The sequence below is a fragment of the Mytilus galloprovincialis genome, chromosome 9, assembly GCF_965363235.1.
Source record: "Mytilus galloprovincialis chromosome 9, xbMytGall1.hap1.1, whole genome shotgun sequence".
Classification (NCBI taxonomy): Eukaryota; Metazoa; Mollusca; class Bivalvia; order Mytilida; family Mytilidae; genus Mytilus; species Mytilus galloprovincialis.
The window spans coordinates 1,660,718-1,684,144 of record NC_134846.1 but is presented as its reverse complement, the minus strand read 5'-3'; the positions used below and the strand labels follow the sequence as shown (position 1 = coordinate 1,684,144).

The following is a 23,427-nucleotide window of genomic DNA, read 5'->3' as shown; positions in this document are numbered from 1 at the left end:
TGATGTTAGTGATAAAGCTGTCAAAACGAAAAACACCAGTAAATCAGACAAAGATGGACAAACTATGAAAAGCACAACAAAAACTGTAAAAATTGTTGATAGTGATGTTCAACATGTTCAAGAAAAAACAACTAAATCTCAACAATCCATTGACAAATTTGTCAAAACACCTTCAGGGCAGACTAGGCCAGATCCAAAAGCAAGAACACCGCCAACACCACCAGAAAGACTTCATGACAAAAACAATCACAACAGAATGCAAAAGAAACAAAACACAGGCAAAACCTAATACGAATATTTTCTGATGTATAATAAATGAAAACAATCATGTCAATGTAAATAATTTTATCTTATCCAAAATATAAAAAATTTAAAAATATGAAAAACAATAAGCTCAAACTGAATGAGTTAACATATGTACAACATTTTTCAAAATCGACATACGTGTATTCACGATTCTTGAAACAATGTATTTTTTTGCTGTATGTTATATTATGTGCTAGTTGTGGAAATGAAGTAATACAAAGTGTAGTAACAAATAGTTGTGTGATGATATTAATATATGTAGATAGAAAAAGTGTGAACTCAATGTATAAACAACTGGTTTATGTTTACATATTATGTAGGGTTTTCCCTGTACTATTTATAGAAACGAAAAGTCTATTTCAAACATTTAAAGTTCACAATAATATAGCCAAACCGGTATTTATTCCAAACAGTGAAATCGTTAAGACAGACATACTATATATAGTTTTTAAAAATACTTATCTGTGTTCAATACTGATAATAAAAGGTATATATAATTCCTTACCTGTTGTGCAAAAACATCCATTCAACAAAAGTAATTTCCATGATTTCCGTGCAAATGTTTACACACATATTTATATCAGTTTCACAGATTCAATGTGTATAAATGAAATTTGTATATCCAATCCAACAATTTATATTACAAGAGAACATTATGAATATCTTTGTTGGAGAAATATAGAATACAATTACACCAAAAGTGTTCAGAATAATAATCCATGGATATCAAATGAAAACAGCATGTATCATGTGTATGTACAGTTAAGAAAAAATAAGTATGCAATCCCGCACTGTGATGTTTATAATTATCGTTATTTATTTACAATATGTGTGTATACCAAATTAATATATGTGTATGGAGAAAGTACATGATTTATTCAATGTTGTGGATAGAACTGTAAACTTTTTAATATGTTATTTGATAACACAGTAAAATTGTGCAGCCTTAATGTAAATGGCATGCACTCAAGAGAGAAACGTAACAGGGTTTTGACATGGTTAAAATCTCAAAAAATATCAATAGCTTTAATACAAGAAACTCATATAGACTTAGATATTGAAAATGAAATAAAAAATCAAACTAACTTTGATGTTTTTTGCAGTAATGGTACATCAGCAAGCAGGGGGGTCTCGATATTTATAAACAATTTATTGAAGTATGAGATTATAAATCATTTTACAGATAAAGATGGAAGGATTGTTTTATTAAATATCCAAATTAATGACACAATTTTTTCAATAGTTTGTTTATATGGACCAAACAACACAACTGCAAGAAAGTCATTTTTTAAAAAGGTAGATCTCTTTGTGAAAGAAAATGGTATTGGAATCCCAATAATTGGGGGAGACTTTAATGAAACATTAAAAAATATTGATAGAATAAGTGCAAGTAACAATCACAAAAACAATAAACCAGTATCAAGCTTGAAATCGTTGTTAAAAGATAACAATCTTATTGATATTTGGCGAGTTATGAATGAAAATATACAACAGTTTACTTGGAGGAGAAAAGATAAATCTCAGGCGAGTAGAATAGATCTAATACTGATTGATAGCAATCTAAGACCTCAGATAGATACATGTAAAATTAAACCGGCAACAATTCAGTATACTGATCATCTGAGCGTTTGTTTAACATTTAAAACGGGGGCGTCAGAAAAAGGACGTGGGTTTTGGAAACTAAATAACTCTGTCTTAGAAAATAAAGATTATCAAACCTTAATTAACAATTTGATAACTAACTTTTTAAATCAATACCAAAATAGAGATACAGACTGTCGTACTTTTTGGGATATATTAAAACTTGAAATTAAAGAAGCTACTGTAAAATATTGTAAATCAAAAGCTAAAGCCAAAAGAGAAGTCACACACACGTTAGAAAAAGAATTACAGGAAAAGATGGTTGAGAGAGACCAATTAGATTTATTAAACTTTAATTTGGATGATCGTATTAAAAATTTGGAATCAGAACTGAATAAGATTTATGATGAGACAGCCATTGGTGCACAAATCAGAGCCAGAGAAAAATGGGTTGAATTAGGAGAAAAAAATAATGCATATTTTTTGGGACTTGAAAAGCAAAGGCAAATTAAAAAATCGATAAATAAGTTATTAGATGAAAAAAACAATATCTTAAAAGATCAAAGTAAGATTTTACTTGAGATTAAAAACTACTATGAAAAATTGTTTTCATCACAAAATCCTAATGATACATCATCCCAAGAATACATTAAAAATACAAAATTAGAATATAAATTAAATGATGAAGAAAAACTATTGTGTGATGGTTCAGTAACGCTTGAGGAATGTTCTGAAGCGATAAACAATATGAAATTAAACAAGTCTCCTGGACTTGACGGTCTAACCGTAGAATTTTACAAAACGTTTTGGGAGAAGCTTAAATATCTACTTGTTAAAGTCTATAATAAGGGTCATGAAGATAATTTGTTGACTTACTCTCAGCGTTCTAGTGTTTTGTCGTTAATATTCAAAAAGGGGGACCCATTAAAATTAGAAAATTATAGACCAATTTCATTATTAAACGTCGATCTTAAAATATTGTCCCATGTTCTAGCTCAACGACTAAAAAAAGTTTTACCTAAACTCATAAACACTGATCAGTCTGGATACATAAAAAATAGATTTATTGGATTTAATTTAAGACAAATACAGGACATTATAGATTATGCAGATATATATAATATAGAAGGGGCTATTGTTTTTGTCGATTTTAAAAAAGCATTTGACACGCTTGAATGGAAATTTATGTTAGACACTTTAGATCACTTTGGATTCAATGAATCATTCAAAAATTGGGTTAAAACTTTGTATACTGATATTCAAACATGTATAATTAATAATGGGTGGATTTCAGAAATGTTTAAGAATTCAAGAGGTATTAGACAAGGGTGTCCTTTATCTGCTTTACTTTTTGTCATATCCGTTGAAATATTGGCACTAAGACTTCGAAATAACGAAGATATAAAAGGATTTCAGATAAAATTTGATAGAAAAACACATTGTATTAAAATAAGCCAATTAGCTGATGACACAACTTTATTTTTTAATGATAAAAATGATATCGAACTAGCATTGAATGAAATTGAAATCTTCGGATCTTATTCCGGATTAATTATAAATAAAAATAAAACAGAAGGGATATGGATAGGAAAACTCAAAAATAGTAAAGACAAAATAGCAAATATTAACTGGACAGATAAACCTGTAAAAGCTTTAGGGATTTATTTTGGACATAATAATGAAGAATGTGAGAAATTAAATTTTGAAACTAAAATAGATAAAATGGATAAATTATTTATTCTTTGGAAAAAGAGAAATCTCACTATTTTAGGTAAAATATTGATAATTAAATCTTTGATTATACCACTCTTTACCTTTTTAGCTAGCTCATGCGTATGTCCAGAAAAATATAAAAAAGAAATAGAAAGAAAATGTTTCAAATTTATCTGGAATGACAAACCAGATAAAGTTAAAAGAAATACGATGATTGGTAGTTATGAAATCGGGGGTTTGAATATGATTGACATTGAAAGTCACTTTGAATCACTAAAAGCATCATGGATAGGTAGAATCTTACATACAGATATGGCCAGATGGCAACTTATACCTTTAAATTATTTACAATGCTCAGGAAAAAATTGCCTAGCAGTTTATATGAATATGGATTATAATAAAGTTGATCAATATCTACCTAATATTCCAATATTTTATAAAAACGTGTTAAAAAGCTGGATGAAATTAGGAGGAGGACAGACAGATATACCAAAAACCTTTTACGAAATCAGAAAACAAATTATTTGGGGGAATAAATACATTAAATTTCATAACAAATGTCTTTTTTTCAAAAATTGGATAAAAGGTAACTTAATTTATATAAATGATATTTTAAATGAAGATGGCGAAATTTCACAAGATGTAATTTTGCAAAAAATTGAAAATAAATCCAACTGGATAGCTGAGTTGACATCCCTAAAAAAAGCAATTCCAAAAGATTGGTTACAATGTCTTAAATCAGAGAATTCAACAAGAAGTATAGTCAATGTAAAAAGGCAATGTTTGTCAATAAATGGTAAATATATTGACATTTCTTTTTTGACAAATAAGTTATTATATAACAGATTAGTAAAGAAAAAAATTGTGAAACCTATTGGTATAAATGTATGGTTAAATGTATTACCATTACAGACAGAATTTCATTTGAAACCATTGTACAACTTTATTTTTTACTATTTAGAAGAAAATAAATTAAAGATGTATCGATGGAAACTTTTACAAAGCATTTTACCAACCAAAAAGTTATTATTTAGATGGAAGGTAACAGACAATGATTTATGTAATAAATGCTTTACTGAAGAAGATTATCAACATTACTTTATGTCATGTTCTTTTTTGCACGATTTTTGGAGAAAAATTCATAATTTATTGCAAAAAGTAAATATAGAAAAAGATTTCACATTGAAAGATATTGTTTTTGGCTATAAAATATCTGATAAATATTACTTTGGCTTTAACTTTCTTATAACAATTATTGGGTTTTCAATTTATAAATCCTACTATGGATCTGAACAGAAAATGAAAAGACTTGATGTTTTTTGTCTATTCAAAAGAGAATTTACAAAACGAATGTATTATTCAAAGAAGTTAAAAGAAGATAATTTTTTAGTTAATGTTGAGAAACATTTATTAAATTGATGTTTTGTTTATTAATATATAATAGAATTGAAATTTATATGTATTCTTCACAAGGAGCTTGGACTTGTTGAAGACAATGTAACAAGCAACTGATGGAAATAAAGGAATTTTAAAAATAAAAAAAAAAGAATAATAGTAGAAGTACCATCATCAAATTCCTACTAAACTAGTTCTGATAAAAAATAAAATAACCCAACATTACAAAATAACAATCTAAACAATGCTAAACGTTAAACATGATAAATTCAGTTTAGCTTGAAAAATGGTGTTAAATGAAGAGCTATTAACCCTCGCCTGATCCCAGTTGTAGATAGTTATACCCAAATATCGGCAAAGTGGAAATATGTGTTTGTTTTGACAGCCAGATTGCAACCCTTCAGTGATTGCTGTCTGAGTTATAGAAGACACGTAACTGGTTAATCAATTCCTCAATAGGTCTAAGTAGTCAAAGATTTTAACACAGATCTTCTTCTTTCATATAGGTTAATTTATTATCTGATCGAAATTTTCTAAGACAAAGAATGTCTCCTGTAATGAAAACATATGTACTGGTTCAACTGTTTGTGTAAACTAAAACGTCTTAAACCTATCGATTTATAAATTTTGAACAGCGGTATACTACTGTTTATTTAAGGTACCGTTTCAAGCAAAGTTCATAGCAATTTTCGAAATTGAAATTGAGACAAAGATACTACATGTAACATGCGTGTTCTGTGATATTCGAAATAAAGCAGTTACTAATTGATCGGTGCTCTAAATTAAAGTATGTAAACAACTAACTTATCAAGGGCACCATACTTATGATTGTTTACGCCAGATACAAAAATATATCATCGAATTAAAATGTTAAAATGCCACATAGAGTACGAAGTCGAAAAGCATTGAGGATCAAAAAAAAATATATATCATTTTCTTATATCTCGAGACAAAGATGTAATTTATGTTCTAATTCATAACGTTAAGCGAACATAGATTATTTACAAAAATAAACCCAGCACCTTTGTATGGGATCGGCTCGCCTGACAGTGTGCAGCAAAGCTTTAATTTTATTAAAGACAAATGCAAAATACTAATGTTCATCTGTTACTGTCTGCCTAGGCCACTGCAGGTAACGAACACAAAAACCAATCTACAAAGATAAAAGCAATTTTCATTATGTACTCAAAGACACATTGTGAATCAATTAAAGATTCTACACACATTAATCACAATAAACAAAAATAACATAAGAAAAATACATCAAGTCGGGTGGAAGGGTGGGAAACTTTACTGCACCAAAAGCGAACATCGAATGACAATATCTTAAATTCGCACAACCGCCAAAAGTACAGCACGAAATATTTGAAATGACCTTATTCAAATATTATGGTCAGTTCTTACTCGACCAAAAAAAACCATTTAAAATATTATATACTTCCAACACGTGTATAGTTATAAACAAATACACGTGGTAATGTTTACATACCGGATTACGTAACTTTAATACATAGATTTCTTAACGTACATGCCGTCCCTTAATGTATTAATGCACGTACATATCGCTCTAAAAAGTTTACTTAGGGTTAAGACAACCGTTTCTTCAAAGTCTGTTATTCAAATGTCCTTTAAAATTACAAATTTATTACAGAGAACGAAAACTGCGTAAATTATTTAAGATTATAGGGTCACAATTAAGATTAAGCTGTGTACTTTGTTGATTCATTCATACAACGTTTAAAATGTGACGAAAGGACTAGAATAAAAGTTATATCGTGAATACATTGTATAGCTTAACGATTGTTCTTTATGTTCTTACACAAGACACACCCTTAAATGGTTGTTGAAGGTCCCTTTTAAGATCGCATATCAACAAAATACAAAAATCTACACCAAAGATCTATATTTTTGTATTTTGAATAAGAGACATCTTTAGTGGGAATGAATAAAAATTCTGATTATCTTCCTGATTTTTTTTTTATGTATTTAGAAACTACAACTGTAATACATCAACACTTATTTCAAAAGTGCCACAAAGGAATATTAAAAACATCAAACTAAAATCAGAAACATCTATAGTCTAGTATAGAGTTAAAATTACGCTGACGAGTTAAGCATATAGACTTCTTTCAGTATTAGTAGATAAATAAAGGCAACAGTAGTATACCGCTGTTCAAAACTCATAAATCCATGGACAAAAACAAACTCGGGATAACAAACTAAAACCGAGGGAAACGCATTAAATATAAGAGGATAACAGAGTAAACATAATTTCACTTGTAAGGTTCTATATGAAAATTGAAAACAACACGTTAATAATTTCATGCGTTCGAAGCGCTTTTCTGGATTTACCTTCATCAGGAACGCCCAAAGCCAAACATTTGAAATCTGAGGGATGTATTGTTTCACTTTTTTACTTTTTGGCTTAATGTATGGTATTATTTTTGTAAACTGCATGGTGATCTGCAATGACTGTAATTGTTCAGTACTTCGGTTTTTACGGAAGTTTGTTGTCTTATTGGCAATCATCACCATATTTTAATATACATACCGAACAAAATGGAAATCTTAGATAAACATTTCATATGTTTGTCATTCAAAATATTATTTCTTTTGTAAACGAAACGCGCGTTTGGCGTAAATACAAAATTTAATCCTGGTGTCTATGATGAGTTTATTTCTTAGATCCATTCTAATTCCACCAATAAATGCACTAAAGAATACATCACAACATACTGACATTTTTTTCGACAACATCTTTGTTGAGATTGGTTCATTGGTATTACAGCAAAAAAGTAGATTTTCTAGGTGGTTATTTTAAACCCTTAATGGAAGATTTGTTTTGAACTCATATATCTATAGAGTGCGATTCATGCAAAACATTCTCAGATACAATAAAAAGTATCTTGAGGTGTACTTTAATGATAGTTTTAGATACATTAATTCAAGTCACTCATTTCTTCTTATGTATCCCGGGGTACTTGAAACAAAGGTTCTTTTTTAAAAAGAAGTTTTACTTCGTATATGAATCTTTATCTTTATTTTTGAAGTTTTCGCGTTTGAATTGTTTCATAGTTTTTTATTTTTTCATTGGGAATCAAACCACATCTCCTTATTTTTATACAAATGAATGACTGCAAAATATGATCTTTGACGAAAGTGCCGATTTCACCTTTCCTTCTTTCAGCAGTAACATATCTTCTGTCCTATATGACAGCTTCGCATATCTCATTTGAGCTTCTGATTTTGCCATTTAATTATGGAATTTCGATTTTCAATTTTCTTCGGAGTTTTGTGACTTGTCTTCACTCGAGTGTATATTCATATTTAAAGCCAGGGGTGTGTTCTTGATACAATACAGACCCGCTTCCTCAAAGTTGAGAGTAAGAACAGTTAAAATGGACACTTTGTGAATTTCACGCTATATGTGTTAGTGCCTCAACTCACAATGCAAAATGAATTTAGGAAACTAAAACCAACAGGAGTTTATTACTGCTTTGTCCATATAACATATTATAATTAATGTTAAGTAAAAACCCCACATTTCCTACTTTCAATAAATAGATGGATAATTTTTATTATATTTTCACATAATGACTACTATTTTTAAAAGGGGTAGACATCTACATTTGTTATTCAGTGGATCTATAATGTTGCGTTAAGTTTTTCAATAAAATGCAATATTTTAATTGGTATGATCGAAAAAAAAGTTTTAATAACAAATTCGTTCGTATTCTTGCATCTGTGAAGTGTTTATTTAATACCAACTTGTGCATCAAGAGTCCGTCCATTATCGAAAAGATTATTTTCCCATGCTAACTCAATGAATGTTCAAATAAAGGCTATTTCAAAAATTACATGTTATGATAATTTTCGAAATTCAAAACATAGTCCTCATTGACGAACACTGGTTACACATTCTCACTATTTTTCTTCCATGTGAAAACTCATTATCGTATTTGGTTTAGAAATACGTAGTCTGTTTCCCGGCCGTTATTGAAATTCTTGACAATACCGTCCGGTATGGGCTAATTTTACTATTTGAAATGAACGATCTGGAGCATGCGCAGTTACGCATTGTTGTTCCTCTTTGCCGCTTCGAAGATGGTAGTGGGTTACAGAAAGCCACGATACAGGTGAGTGGAGTAATTTTAAGTTGCCCATCTTGAAAGTAAGATAGCCAAAACTCACCCGATTCGTGTGGTATAATTTTTTTGAACAATTATTAATCGCCCACAGATGGGCAAGCTTTTGAAGTGGCCGCGAGGCCCTTCTTTTTGTGTCAAACTCGCAACTTTAACCCAAAAAATTGTTAAAAACAACTTTGCAAGCTTTCTAAGTAAAATATAAACGTGCTGCTCGTTTTTTTTGACGAAAAAAATCAGTAATTTCCTCTATTTTTACAAAGAAAGATCTTTACAAGTTGTGTTTTTATGATGTGAAACATGGGCGAGGGGTCTCAAAAAGGCATACACAAGTCACAACCAATTTCAGAAGCAGTGATCACTGGTGATCCTCAAAACATGTCTACAACTCAAAGACCTGGGTTTATAGTGGACCTGGATTCGTTATGTTATGGTAGACCCCCTCCAAAAAACGTGGGGGGGGGGGGGGGGGGGTCACCCGGTGTCATATTTATATAGAGGCATATATACAGGCCTCAGAACACATTTATTCTTTCCTTTGGCTACAATGCATTTTTTAGTTAGTCAAAATGAATTAAAAAATTTTCACCGCTACAAACATGAAATAAATTTAACTGCTTAGGCCACATTTAAAAGAATGTCTGTTTCCCCTCCCCCGGGTCTACCCTTTTTAAACAGACCAGGAAGGCAGGTTCTTTTTTTTTTTCAACTGGATGTGATTGTCATAGCATGGTCACATGAATGGTTTGACTTGTCCAGTCCAGGCCACTTATCAGTTGTTTGTGCTCAATTTGAGTGTATTTACTTAGATTATCAATCCTTCTGCTTTCAAACACTTTCCAAAAATGGAAACAAATTATTTTCAGGAAAATTGTTTTGACCCGGGTGCTTATTTTTGACCCCGGTGGGGGGAGGGGAAATTCCCCTCCCGAAACAAACATATTTTTAATTTTGGCCTTATAGACCATTATTATTCTGATAAAATATACTTGTCCCAGGACAATCCATCAGTGCTTTTTCTTTTGAGGGCCCTATTAGCATGCCAATGGTAGGATTTGAATCTTGAATAAATGACGAAGGCTAATTTCTACCCTACTTTCATTTTGGCCAAATCACTACTACACTTCCAACAATAATTTTTTTCCACATGTTTTACTTATTTCAATATAAATGCAACTGATAGGACCACTTTAATAGTAAACATTTCAAAGAACAGTAGACAGATTACTTGGGAAGAAATACCCTATATAATAATTGGGAACTATATTCCTAGACCACGAACAAAGGGAATTAATTTTGATCTGAGGCCTACAGCTACATCAAGTGAAATTTTGGAAAGAAGTACAAATGTACAAACCTAAGATAAAAAAATATATTGATAAATTTAGTAAAGGTTCTCAGGCTGTCTGTATCCGATGACGCTTGTTGTTAGTCCAAATAATTATGAGGTATTGAAAGGCTTTTACATTTTTTTTGCTTTGAAGCCTTTCAGCTATGTATCACAAACTTTTTGTGACCCTCAAAATGTCAGACAATAAATCATTTGGTCATACAAACCCTAAAACAGTGGGGCACATATTAATGCTTTCAGCACGGCCACCAGAAATTTCCACATTTTTCCTTCATAAGACCCTCAAAAATTATTTTACTAAATTTGTATCTATTTTAAATTTGCATGTACCAGACTCAGACATTGGGCTTGTGACTCAAGGCAGACTTTTGCAAGGCAAAATATGTATACCTTTAAAACATGTACATTGTTTGTAATTGTTTACATTTTTCTGTCAGTTAAATTTTTGGCCTTTTTAATTCAATGTAATTTATCTGTGTAAAAACAACATGTGGTATGACAGCTAGTGAGACAGATCTCATTAAAGGGTACAATCTTAGGCGGTACTGTTGGGCCAGGCCCCCCCCTTTTGTGAGAAAAATTTGGTTGATAATATATAGGGAATCACTGAAGCATGACTGGAGTGAACACCCCCTTTAGTTCAGTCAGTGGGCCCTCCATTATGAAAAGTTCTGGATCCGCCAGCCCACTAATAATAATACATGTATATATACAGAAATAGACCTCAACTTTCACATTAATATGATTTAGAACATAGAAAATATCATGCATTTAAAGCTTGTCAAAAGCAGAGACGGAGTTGGAGGATTTTTCAGGTAGCGGGGCCATTCCTTATTTCCTTATGCTTGGAAAAATATAGGGAATCACTGAAGCATGACTTGAAACACTGAAACAGTATTTAGAAAAATTGTCAGTGTCTGTTTACATGTAGATGTGCACCCTAAATATTAGTTGAAAAGGCTCAACTCATCAGATGATCATCATGTATGTTTCAGTAATATTCATACATCATGTACATTGTACTTGCAAACTTTTCAAAATTTTGTGAGCTTGCATATGTAAAGTGTATCAAGAAAATTTCATCTTTTCACTGCTTGACTCGTCATGTAAAAAAAAAAATCTGTAGTGAGAATCCTGATAATGGTCATCCTCCTCTAACAATGTACATGATGTATATTGTCACAAGTGTTTAAATCTAACAGTAGTAACTATATTGTTTAATCTTAAACATCCTTTAAAATCATTTGAATATCTGTTTTAAATATCATTGTTTATATAATAGAGTATGAAAATTCAGGTCAACAAATCTCATGAGGGAATTTGAAAGAAAGCAGGTCTTGAAATTTGTTTATATTCTATAGATCTAAAACTTGTTTTGATTAAAACATGTAAAAGACTATTTATTGACCTCACTTTGAATTTGTGTTATCCAAATTTTTGAAATCAATGTTTATAGTTGAATTGTCTTTCAGAAATGGTCTACCAGTATTTGACACGAGAGGGCCTAGGTACAGTAGGACTAGCTTTCTTGCATGTTTGTCAGAGGGATGACCCTAGTAAAAAGGTCTGACATTCCATACCTGATAAGGGAGCTACCATTTGATTTTTATGGGGGGGCTAGGATGAAATTTGAAAAAAATAGGCAGGACAGGAGTTTTGAGTAAAAAAAAAGGCAGGATGTGACACTTGCAAAAAAAAAAAGTCAGGACGACAATTTAGGTAAAAAAAAGTCAGGATAAACTAAAAAAAAAAAAGGCAGGACCGATTAGAGTGAAAAATAAAAAGGCAGGACAGAGATTACAGCTAAAAAAAAATGCAGGACAAAATTTTTCATCCTAGCCCCCCCATAAAAATCAAATGGTAGCTCCCTAATGAAAGAAAACACCAGAAACTATTTACTGAGGTGATTTTAAATAAACTAAATGGGATTTCATATATGAACATAATTAGTCCCTGATTCATAAAAATTGTACAGTATATTTAAAGTACAATAAAATTAAATCACTTAGTCTAGTGTTTTATTTATACTACTAGTACTTTTAAAATTGGTGATTATTCAAGAAAGACAACTCTTACTTCCAACATTTCTGGACAAAATGTTACTTGAATCAGTGATTTAAGATCACCCATTTCAGTCTAAATGATATATACAAGTATGTACAAGTATTTATATACATGTATAAACTTGTAAGGTTAAAAAAATAAGCTAGTTTTCGATTTTACCTGTATAAGAATGATTTTTTTGTGGATAGAATCCGTCAATCTAATGATTTACCTTTATTTCACTTTCAATGTTGACATTCTTTTCTAATAACTGATTAATAGCCTAACACACATCAACCATGCATAATCCATTTCTAGCTAAGGGTTTAATTGCAGATCACATGAATAGGGATTCAATGAGGTTGAATTATTCACTTGCAAGTATCTTAACTCATCATCAGTGTTAATTAGCTTAATCACAAGTCAGAAATATGAAATTTTACCTCTGCCAAATGATAAATCACAAGTCAGCATTTTTTTTTAATTGCTGCATTAAAAATATCAGAAAATACCATGACATATAACAAGAAGAGATATATATACAAAATGTATAAAAACTAGAAGGGGATTTTTTTCCATGCCACATTAATGGACATGATGTATGCATAATTTTTTGTTTCACATACATTGTACAACAACATGTATATATGTACAATAATTTTAACTTTTTTCTTTCAGGAACAATGATAAACAAGTGAACTGATGGTTTAAAACTACCAAGATGTGAAGTAATGAACTAAAGAGTAACGTGAAGTCAGACAATACAACCTGAGGTGTCAGATTTTTTGCAAAATTTTTGTTATTTGCAGATACATGTATATGGATGCATTTTGTCAAAATATGAACTGAAACACTGGGATAAAATTATGGTTTTTTTCTTCGTATAAAAGGTCCGGTTGTGTTCCATAAATGTATTTCTAATAATGAATTTAAGAATTAAAATCTATATTTATTTACTGAGTTTATTGCTGCCCAAAAAGAGGTTATTGTCTCTACTTTTCTACAACTTATTATTTCATAAATTGATTGTATATCTTCTATAATGTTAATGTGACAGAAAATATTGATTAATAGTGCCCTGTTGTTGACATTAGTCCAATATAGTAGTCTCTTGTTTGTTTGGGCAAACATAGAATGTATTTGAAGAATTAAGCAATTTATACAAACGGTATTGTTTCAATGGGGTTTAATTCAAAGTCCTGAAATTGTGGGGTCCTTTTCTATGCTATTTTGGATTTTTGGGTCCTGTTTTTACATTGGTCAACATTGAGGTCTTAAGCATGTTAAGAGTCCAAAATAAAAAAAAACTTTGTTTGAATTCATTAAAAAAAATATTATTTAGTCTCTTTGATTAGCCAAAACTAACAGTGTACACACTATTTCTAATTTGTATGCCCCACCTCCGATAGTAGAGGGCTATTATGTTTTCTGGTCTGTGCGTTTGTTCATCTGTCCAGTTTCAGGTTAAAGTTTTTGGTCAAGGTAGTTTTTGATGAAGTTGGAAGTCCAATCAACCTGAAACTTAGTATATATGTTCCATATGATATGATCCTTCTAATTTTAATGTCAAATTAGAGTTCTGGTCCCAATTTCACGGTCCACTGAACATGGAAAATGATAGTGCGAGTGGGGCATCCATGTACTGGGGACACATTCTTGTTTAGTCCTTTTTGAATTTGGTCCATATTGAGCTAATTTTAATTTTGTTTGATTACAACAAATATTGAATTTGTTAGTTTGGTTGATATGCTGGATATAACTGTGTTCAGAATTTTCATTTTGTGTCTTAATTTTTAAAATTGGTCCATTTTAAGGTTCAAAAGGTCCAAAATGAAACTTTTTGAGTCTTTTTGAAATTTCGTCCACATTGAATGTAAAACAGATGATGTGGTATAAATGCCGATGAGACAACTCTCCACACGAGAAATCACAGAAATCAACAACTTTTGGTCACTGTACAGCCTTCAACAATGAATAATGCCCATACTGCATTGTCAGTTATAAAAGGCCCCGAAATGACAAAAGTCTTCTTAGGTCCAAAATATAGTTTTGTTTGGATTCAACATAAATTGAATTTTGTTAGTTTCTATAATATGCTGGATCTAACAGTGTACTTGATACTATTTGATTTTTGGTTTGTCATGGTTTTCAAATTGGCTCATATTAAGGTCCGTAGGGTCAAAAATTAGTTGAAAATATATATGTTTTGTTGGTGGTTTAAAATGCTAAATCTACCCAAACATGTAGATTTTGGATACTGGACCCTAATGCAAATGTAGGTATATGTCTAATTTTATTTTTTTTACATGCATAGACCACATTCATTCGGTTTCGGAAACCTTTACTGTGTCAAATTTTAATCACAATCGAAATACAAAGCTGTATCAAGCTTGAACGTTTTATCAAATATTGTTCAGCCAGTGGCCGATCCAGAACTTTTTCTAAGGGGGGCCCACTGACTGACCTAAGAGGGGGCCCGCTCCAGTCATGCTTCAATGATTCCCTATATAATCAACCAAATTTTTCCCACGAAAGGGGGGGGCCCGGGCACCCCAGCCCCCCCCCCCCCCCTGGATCTGCCTGTGTCAGCCTTCAGGGTTCAGCATCTGCACTCATATCAAGATATGACGTCTGGCTCACTTCAATTTTTTTTGTGTGAATTTCCATGATTATGAGTAATATGTTAACTATTTGGTATATTGGTTCCTTGCAATTTCTACATGCCTATCAACCTCTGCGGTCGTATAAAGCTGCGCCCTGCGGAGCATCTGGTTGTAGTTTCCAGACATTTACTTGTGTTTTAGAATATCTATCTAAACTTGTACTACATGTACAAAGAGAAGGCTGGGATTGAGTTTGAGGGTAATTGTTCTAGGGCGGGTACTATATATAGTATTTTATTTCCTGTATTAAGATATAGCTTCACCTTAAGTTTATATCTTTTCAACTAGTTAAGATGGCAACAGAAAAGACATTAAGAATCAAGATAATTTATATATGCCCGTTTACGGAACATATTGTGGTATACAGTTGCCTGTCTGTCCGTCTGTCAACATGTTGGACATTAACTTTAAAACCCATTTACCAATTTGCATAAAACTTTGTTTATTTCTATTGACGTGAGCTCCATTTTGTTTTATTTGATAAAGATTTTACGTTTCCGAGTTGAGTTTTTTTTCATTAAAAAGAATGCTTTCACCAACATGCGAAATTTTGGTGAATTGTTTTTATCTATTGACAACCTTTTGATTTTTATAAATTTTAGATTTCACGTTTCTGAGTTACAGAGTCATATATTTGTCAGAAAAAGGAATTTCTCTAGAATTTGAGAAAAACTAAAAAATGCTTTCAGCCGTTCTCGTGAATCTTTGTAGTCCGAGATTAGTCTGCAAGACGTGATCCCACAACCCAAGCTTGTCTGGCAAAACAGCTGTTGGATGTCAGAGTAATCTCGGACTAGAAACTTTAGTGAAACGTTTATATCTGTTGATATTTACAATTTCATAAATTTTAGATTTTACATTTCTGAGTTATGGGGTTTTATTAAATTAAAAAAAGGTGGGATTTTCCAGTTTCGGACATTAACTGAACAATGCGTCAGCAAATATTATGAAATTTTGGTGAATTGTTTATATCTATTAATGTAATCTCCTGTTTGATTTTCATAAATTTCAAATATGACATTGAGAAGTAATTTATTCTGTGAAAATGTGACGGGCGTATCATGCGCTCGTGTCATTACTGTAAGTGTTTGTTGATTTATATTTATAGCATACAAAAAAAAAGCACTTTAAAAAAAGTTCGGAAGTTGAAAGAATTGCATGTACTTTATAATTGTCCAGGTGGGATTCTTCAAAACAAGAATAAGCTTCATAATTAATTTTTTTTTGGAAAAAAAACCTTCAATACACCAGTTAAAAGGAGGACATAGATTTTTTACTTATCTTATTACTAGGAACAGACATGGATCTATTTTGACATTTATTTCACTTCTGTAAAAATACGAATAAAAAAAATAATCCCTAAAAGGCCATTGTCAGGGCATAATTATAACAATAAAATTGAGAATGGAAATGGGGAATGTGCCAAAGAGACAACAACCCGACCATAGAAAAAAACAACAGCAGAAGGTCACCAACAGGTAAGCTGTTTTTATGTTTACCGGACAGGGATAGATAAAAGTGGGGATGTGGGATTAAAAAAAATGGAAATGGAGGGGGGGGGGGGCTTGGAATGTGTCGTTGCTTAAAGGGAGAGAGTTTTAAAATAACAGCGATTTAGCCCCCCACTCGTGTATACATATCAAACAACAGCCTGATGGTGTACCATCAATAAAGTTTTTATTCCCCATTTATGAGATTTATGAGGAAGGGATAGGAGGCCTTATCGATCGTATTTTTTAAGCTCAGGATTTCGGGATCCCCGGGGATTTCTTTCTCCGAATTTCGGGATGTCGGGATTTTAATTTATTTAAATTCGGGACCTCGGGATTTCGTGTTTTTAAGCCCGGGTTTCGGGATCAGGACCCTTCTAAGTTAACCCTCTCATTTGTTGACCTATAAATTATATCGTCGCTCTATCGGCTATCTATGATAAGCTCGTACATTTCACGAGAATTATTGAATGAGGAAAGCAGTCGATATGTAATCTATATTTCTTTGTAAAGTTGTAAAATAAAAGGCAGTTACTATATATATATTGCCGGCACTGTGTGAAATATCTTAATTCAAACTGGCAAAATAGCCTATTTCTATAGAAATGGATATTTTACCGGCGCTGGAAAAATAGAATATAAGTTAGCAGATGAACATTTTATGTATACATGATAATAATAAAATTAATTAAAAATAGTAGAGACAAGTCCCGTTAGAATAGCAAGTCCCTGGTAAGCGGAAGCCAAGTTGAAACCTATTTTATCTAAAGATATGGTATGCAATTCAAATAACTAGCTATTATTTCAAAAGCAATCAAGTTTTTTTTAGCTATGTGATCGTCTATGTCATATTGTGTATATATCTTTTTTTTATCAAATTTATGATGATGCAATAGATTTCTAAAGAAATAGCTGAATTATATTAATCAGAGCTGATCAAATATCATATTTGCTATTTTGCCGATGCCCGATTAAAAGCCTTTGCTTTAATGATCTTTAATATAATTATGTTTCCCCCTATTATAAAATCAAGAATTAATGAGTTTGGGATGTTTCCACGAAATGATCAAGAAATTACTTCAGTCTGACGTTTAACGCCATTTCAACTGGTACCGTATGAGGACGTCGTCAAACCGGGAACCGAAACGTTCAAGTTCAAGGCCATCATTAGCTCATACCGACCGTTAATATTTGTATATTCCGAAGGCATACTGAATGTTTTACGGAGGGGACCAACCTAAGAAATACGTATCATTAACTACCTCATAAATAATATCCATTTTTGGTAGGTTGTTTACATACAGATATAACATTTCCATTTCAGATTATGTCCTTAATTTTCGATGCATCTATACTTCGATTTCTATTATGGCATGGATACTTTTATTTTGAGTCTCTGTGTTTCAGTGCTTATTGTATCATACAATAGCTTTAACTTTTTGTTCAAATTCTATCGACTATTCCGAACACCTCAAATCGTCCCGGCTTCTGGATAGGTTTCTGTTGCCAAGTCTTTTGTTATCTATGTCGCGTCTGTCTTTTCGTCCTTTCGTGGTTTTTAGTTTCCACGATGGTGTTGTCGGTTTATTATCCACTTCAATAATCCCTGAAAAGTTTTCGCTTATCTTTTCGAAAAAAAATGGTTAAAATGATTAATAGATTAAGATCTTCTGTATTTATAATGTACCTGTCCCTATCTATGTATTGTTATCGAATACATCAACACTTTGTGACAAAAAGTGACAGAAGATACCAAGGCAACATTCAAACATTGTGCAAGTAGAGTTTATTGTTTTGTTTGTTAAGTAAATGCTAATATTATTTGAGATCACGTTTTGTTTAAAATGGAAATATGGAGAAAACAGATTACCAAAATATAATTGTAATCCTAGTTTAATATCAATTGTAAGACTTGGAAATTCAGAAACAAATGTTTCATTTGAATTATTAGTTTTCATAAAATTATAACGTAAGATTATTCATCGTGTTTAATTAAAGACCTCCGGAAACATTATAACAATATCTTTACTTCCGCAAATTTACCAAAAAACAATGGCCTACTTGTCTTACCTTGTTTAATCAATTAGATCTTAAAACTTGTAATAAAACCTGTAAAAAAGTTGCCTAGCAACGCTTTGCTTTGATGGTATTCAGATTTATACACGGCAATCAAATATTTATCATCTTGATCTTTGACAAGCAAAGTAACGAGAATAGAACTGAAGTTGTAAGGCCGGTTTAAAATAGCCACTTACGACCCGGATAATTGATATTTCCATAAATACCTTCGTCTACAGATTGTTAGAAAATGATATAGTTGCATTACGTAAATCGTTGCCGGAGAAGACCCCGATTTACGCAAGTAACACTGTAAATTAATCAATACAATAGTGATTGACTGAAAACACAGTATAGTTTGATTTACTTTATCACCATCTTTTAATGAACTGCGCAGGACGTAGACAATATACAGAGGCCATATAAGGATAGGTTGATGGAATCAAATCTAACCATAAACTTGGGTATTACAAACATTAAAACGACGTTGATGCAGAATAAAAACGCTTGATACTTTAAACATAAATTCATTTTACGAATCAGGAAGTAGATGAAACATAAATTGATTAAAAGTAAAAGGTTAATTTGTTAATTATCAATTCATCAAAATGCTTGTCAAATAAAGATTATAATAGATATGCAACTGCATTAATTGACTGATTATAGGACTTCATATAAGATACAAATGATGGTGGAAAACCACAATATCATCAGAATGCCTTTTTTTTTGTTATTTTTTGCAAACTGCACAAATGTTGCTTAATCATTAGTATCATTAATAAGTGAAAATAACAGTATAAGTCTAAACACAATGGATTTGGCTATTATATGTCGGCCACATACAAAAAGGTTGAATGTATCAAATCTTAATATAAACTCGGGTATTATAAAACTTCATTTGTACTTGCAGAATTATAATAACAACACCATATGACAACAGCAAAATTATCAATACTCCAGAAACCAAATCGTTCCAGGATTAACATTGCTCAATCATTAGTTTTCGGTATAGCCTTTGTACTCTACCTTGTTTTGTTGGGTTTTTGTACAATGATAATGGCTGTCCATATTTTTTCGACGTATGGTTTCCTTTGTCCCGTCACTTTTCAGTCCATTTAGAAAAGAAAAATTTAGATGTTAAAACTCGGATAACAATTGCCAAATGAATGAGAGAAACCTCTTGGACTAATTGAGTTCTCTATAGCTAAGAGATATATTCATACAAATTTGGAAATTGTCATTTAACAGTAAGAATGCGTTCTTGTCCTCGTTCATAATACCTTATAGATTTAGCCCAATATTCGAATTATTTAACATGTTTGATGGTATAGGAGATTACAGAACGTATTTGCGATAATTTGTTCATGGCTTTAGTTGCAACAGGATTACATGGTGTATGGTCAACATTCAGTATTACTGTATATGTTTCAAGATGAAGTACTGCTTCAACTTTTGAAATCCATACTGGAAATTTATTATTCACTGGGAGTTGATTGTAGGCGGAATTGTAAATTACTTCCATTGTCACTCAGTTAACGGCAAATAAATCTGAATTGTAAACAACAGTAGATCGTTATCAATAATGCATGGCAATTAAAATAACATTTTTATGGACTCGTGAGCTCCTTCAATTAGTCACAGACCAGCTTGACATTTTCTGCTTTTTCGCAAAAGGACCGTATGTTCAAATGATACTAACAAACGTTGTTCTGCTCGCAGTCTTTCAGAAATTGACATATTTTTCTCGAAACTAGTACTTTGTGAGCTAGCATATGCGATTTCCAACTGAGCGTGTAGAAATTGTTCATTCGCTTTTCCTATCAATACATTGTTATCCTATCTGATGATTGTCTTAAGATTGCTTAACTCGAATAATTGTGCGCCCTCTTAGCTCTAGCGGCCTATAGTCTATCGAGGGTTAATGTAGCAATCGTAGATTAGTCGACGATCGGCGGAATATAACGATTGACATTATTTGGGTTAAGTATGCTCTTGATACCGGACACAACTTAAAACCTATTTTTCATCAATGTCTATAAATTAGAAGATATTATCCGTTTACTAGATTGTAACTGAAGTAAAAGTTTTATGTTGGTAGTCGATGATGAGTGTTGTCTTGTTAAATAATTTGAATATGTATTAAAACACTTTTGAAATGAAGCTTGATTTAAAACAAATAAAAACTACTTCCACGAAAATTTACGAATATAACATGTGTGTTCGTTATTATAACATTTACAACCCCATCTTGCGCTTAGCAAATGTCTACATGATATAGAAGTGTGCATTCACGATGTCAAAGCTTTAAAATTAGACAAGTGTAAACTAGTTGTGCATTTTAATGGAAACTATCAAAGATCTGCCATAAACCCATCATGGACATTCATTCGAACATGTGGAGTAGTATTTTATCTGAGTAAAAGCATTTTTTGTCATGATCGATGGAACTCAGTTTCGAAAAAATATGGTTAACTGTCAAACGCTCAAAATTGTGCGCATTTAATTGTTATGACAAAGTCCATTTATTGACAAAATGGAACATGGAATATTTCAAAGAATAATTTAAACAACTTTGTTGCATTTACATTATTGATCAAATAAGTTCTTTTCAAATGGAATTTTTCGACATCAAAGAAAAATTCCTTTTTATATCTATAGTTTGATAAAATTCTTAAAACGTAACTCGATAAGATAACATTGTTTCGTAATTTGTTTTTTCAAATAACACAAAAATAGATACACACACTAAAACCAATTATGAATAACAGAACAACAGAAAATAAAGTTTAGCAATGTTGTATACGGTCATCCTAATATCGAATAAAGATTCAAATGTAGTTAGCAATTATATCTTTGAATATGGGTTAACGTCTGACCTTCGCTTGAAACATGACTTGTGAATTGAGTTAGTCAGAAATAGTGACCAAAGGTTATGTAAATATGCAGGGATTATTAAAACTACGATGTTTAGCAGCCACAAAACCAGGTTCAATCCGCCATGTTTCCTTAAAATGTCTTGTACCAAGTCAGGATGATGACAGTTGTTATCTTATAGTTCGTTTTGTTCATGTGTGTTACATTGTCATTTGGTTTTTGTTGCACTCTAGTGTTTCTGGTGTTTCCTTGTTTTCCTCTTATAGGTGATGTGTTTCCCTCAGTTTTCCTTTGTAACCAGGATTTATTTTCTCTCACTCTATTTATGACTTTCGAAAACAGCGGTATACTACTGTTGCCTTTATTTACTACATCAAAATAATGCTTATGTGTCAAAAATTGTTTTGCTTGAATTGCGACAAAGAAGTAACAGTGCATGAACAATTAAGATAAATCCCGAAACGTAGTTTATTTTAAAAAGAAGTGCCGGGAATGTTAGAAATCACTCATATTTATATTCGGTTAATTGACAAACGAATCAGATTTTGACAATGTTTTATCAGAATCATAAAAGGATCAAAGCGCTAGCATTTTATTTTTGTTTATTCAGGAGTATTCATGTTTATCAAACTTACTTAGTACAACCTTACCTTAATTTAAAATTTGACGAATAGCCGTGTATGTCCTTTCTTTTGTTCACTATCTAGTGGTCGTTGTATTAAAGTTAGCATTCTTTTAAAATATATGCGAAAGTGTATAATATAAAATATAAAATGTTTGAAATAATTAAATATGATGTTGGATTCTGTTTAAATTACATGGTACAGGAATATCTTGAACATTACAATTACTGTGTCTGTATTTCTACTGAACAAAAATGGGATGATATAAGCCGATACATTTTGGTACATGTATATGATTATGAAGATGGTGTATGAGTACCAATGAGACAACTCTATATCCAAGTCATAATATATAAAAAGTAAAAACATAGTAGGTTAAGTACGGCCTTCAACACTGAGCCTTGGCTCGTACCGAACAGCAAGCTATACAGGGCCCTAAAATGGCGGGTGTTTAACAATTTAAACAGGAAAACCAAATTTGGTTAAAACAAAACGTGAAACCAAAAACACATATGAACCACACCAACTGACAACAAGCTCCTGGTAATGCCTGTATGCATGATAAAAGTTCTTAATATGATATGTGAACAGAAACTAAATTGTTATGTTTGTAGGCATTGTTATTGTCACCCCTGCTTTTAGCTATTCCCATATTGGTATGTTTATACCCAAAGAATAAGACATGGACTAACTGCCAAAGAATTGGATACGTAATATACCGAATCCATTGTTAGTTTTGTAGAGCATAGCATTCATCTTTTCTAAATTTAATTTTAGACATTTAACTCTGAATATTCCAGTTGAAGTTTAAACTAGAAAAGCTCTTCAGATGAAGTAAATTCGGTCTCTTCGATTAAGATTTAGGTAATGTTTAAACATTCATCTCTGTTGTTTTCCTTTCTTAGTAACATTAGTCTCGGTAAATTTTAATGTGTTTCGTGAACATAAATCTGTGTAGTTACTATTACATTACCGAAGAGCCATATATCACAATAACTCGGTTTGAACAAATCTTTAAGTGAGATTGCATTAGTTAATGTCTTAGTGAGAAAATCTTAATTAGATTCTACATAGAAACTGATCCAATACAAGAGATACATGTGGCAAAATTAACAAGACACTAATACACTGGGGAAATCCAATGTTGTTTCAGATCATGTAGCTATAATATTGTTCTATACAATT

At 31.5% G+C, this 23,427-nt stretch overlaps 1 protein-coding gene and 1 long non-coding RNA gene across 2 annotated transcripts in view; both read left to right on the top strand.

The window, feature by feature from the left end:
• LOC143044214 (voltage-dependent calcium channel gamma-5 subunit-like) overlaps positions 1-23,427 on the top strand; it is an 83,423-nt gene that overhangs the window by 33,954 nt on the left and 26,042 nt on the right. The window lies entirely within an intron of this gene.
• LOC143046579 (uncharacterized) lies at positions 8,997-13,487 on the top strand. Its single transcript, XR_012969163.1, has 3 exons — positions 8,997-9,131; positions 11,964-12,055; positions 13,213-13,487. It is a non-coding gene; the product is annotated as an uncharacterized LOC143046579 (long non-coding RNA).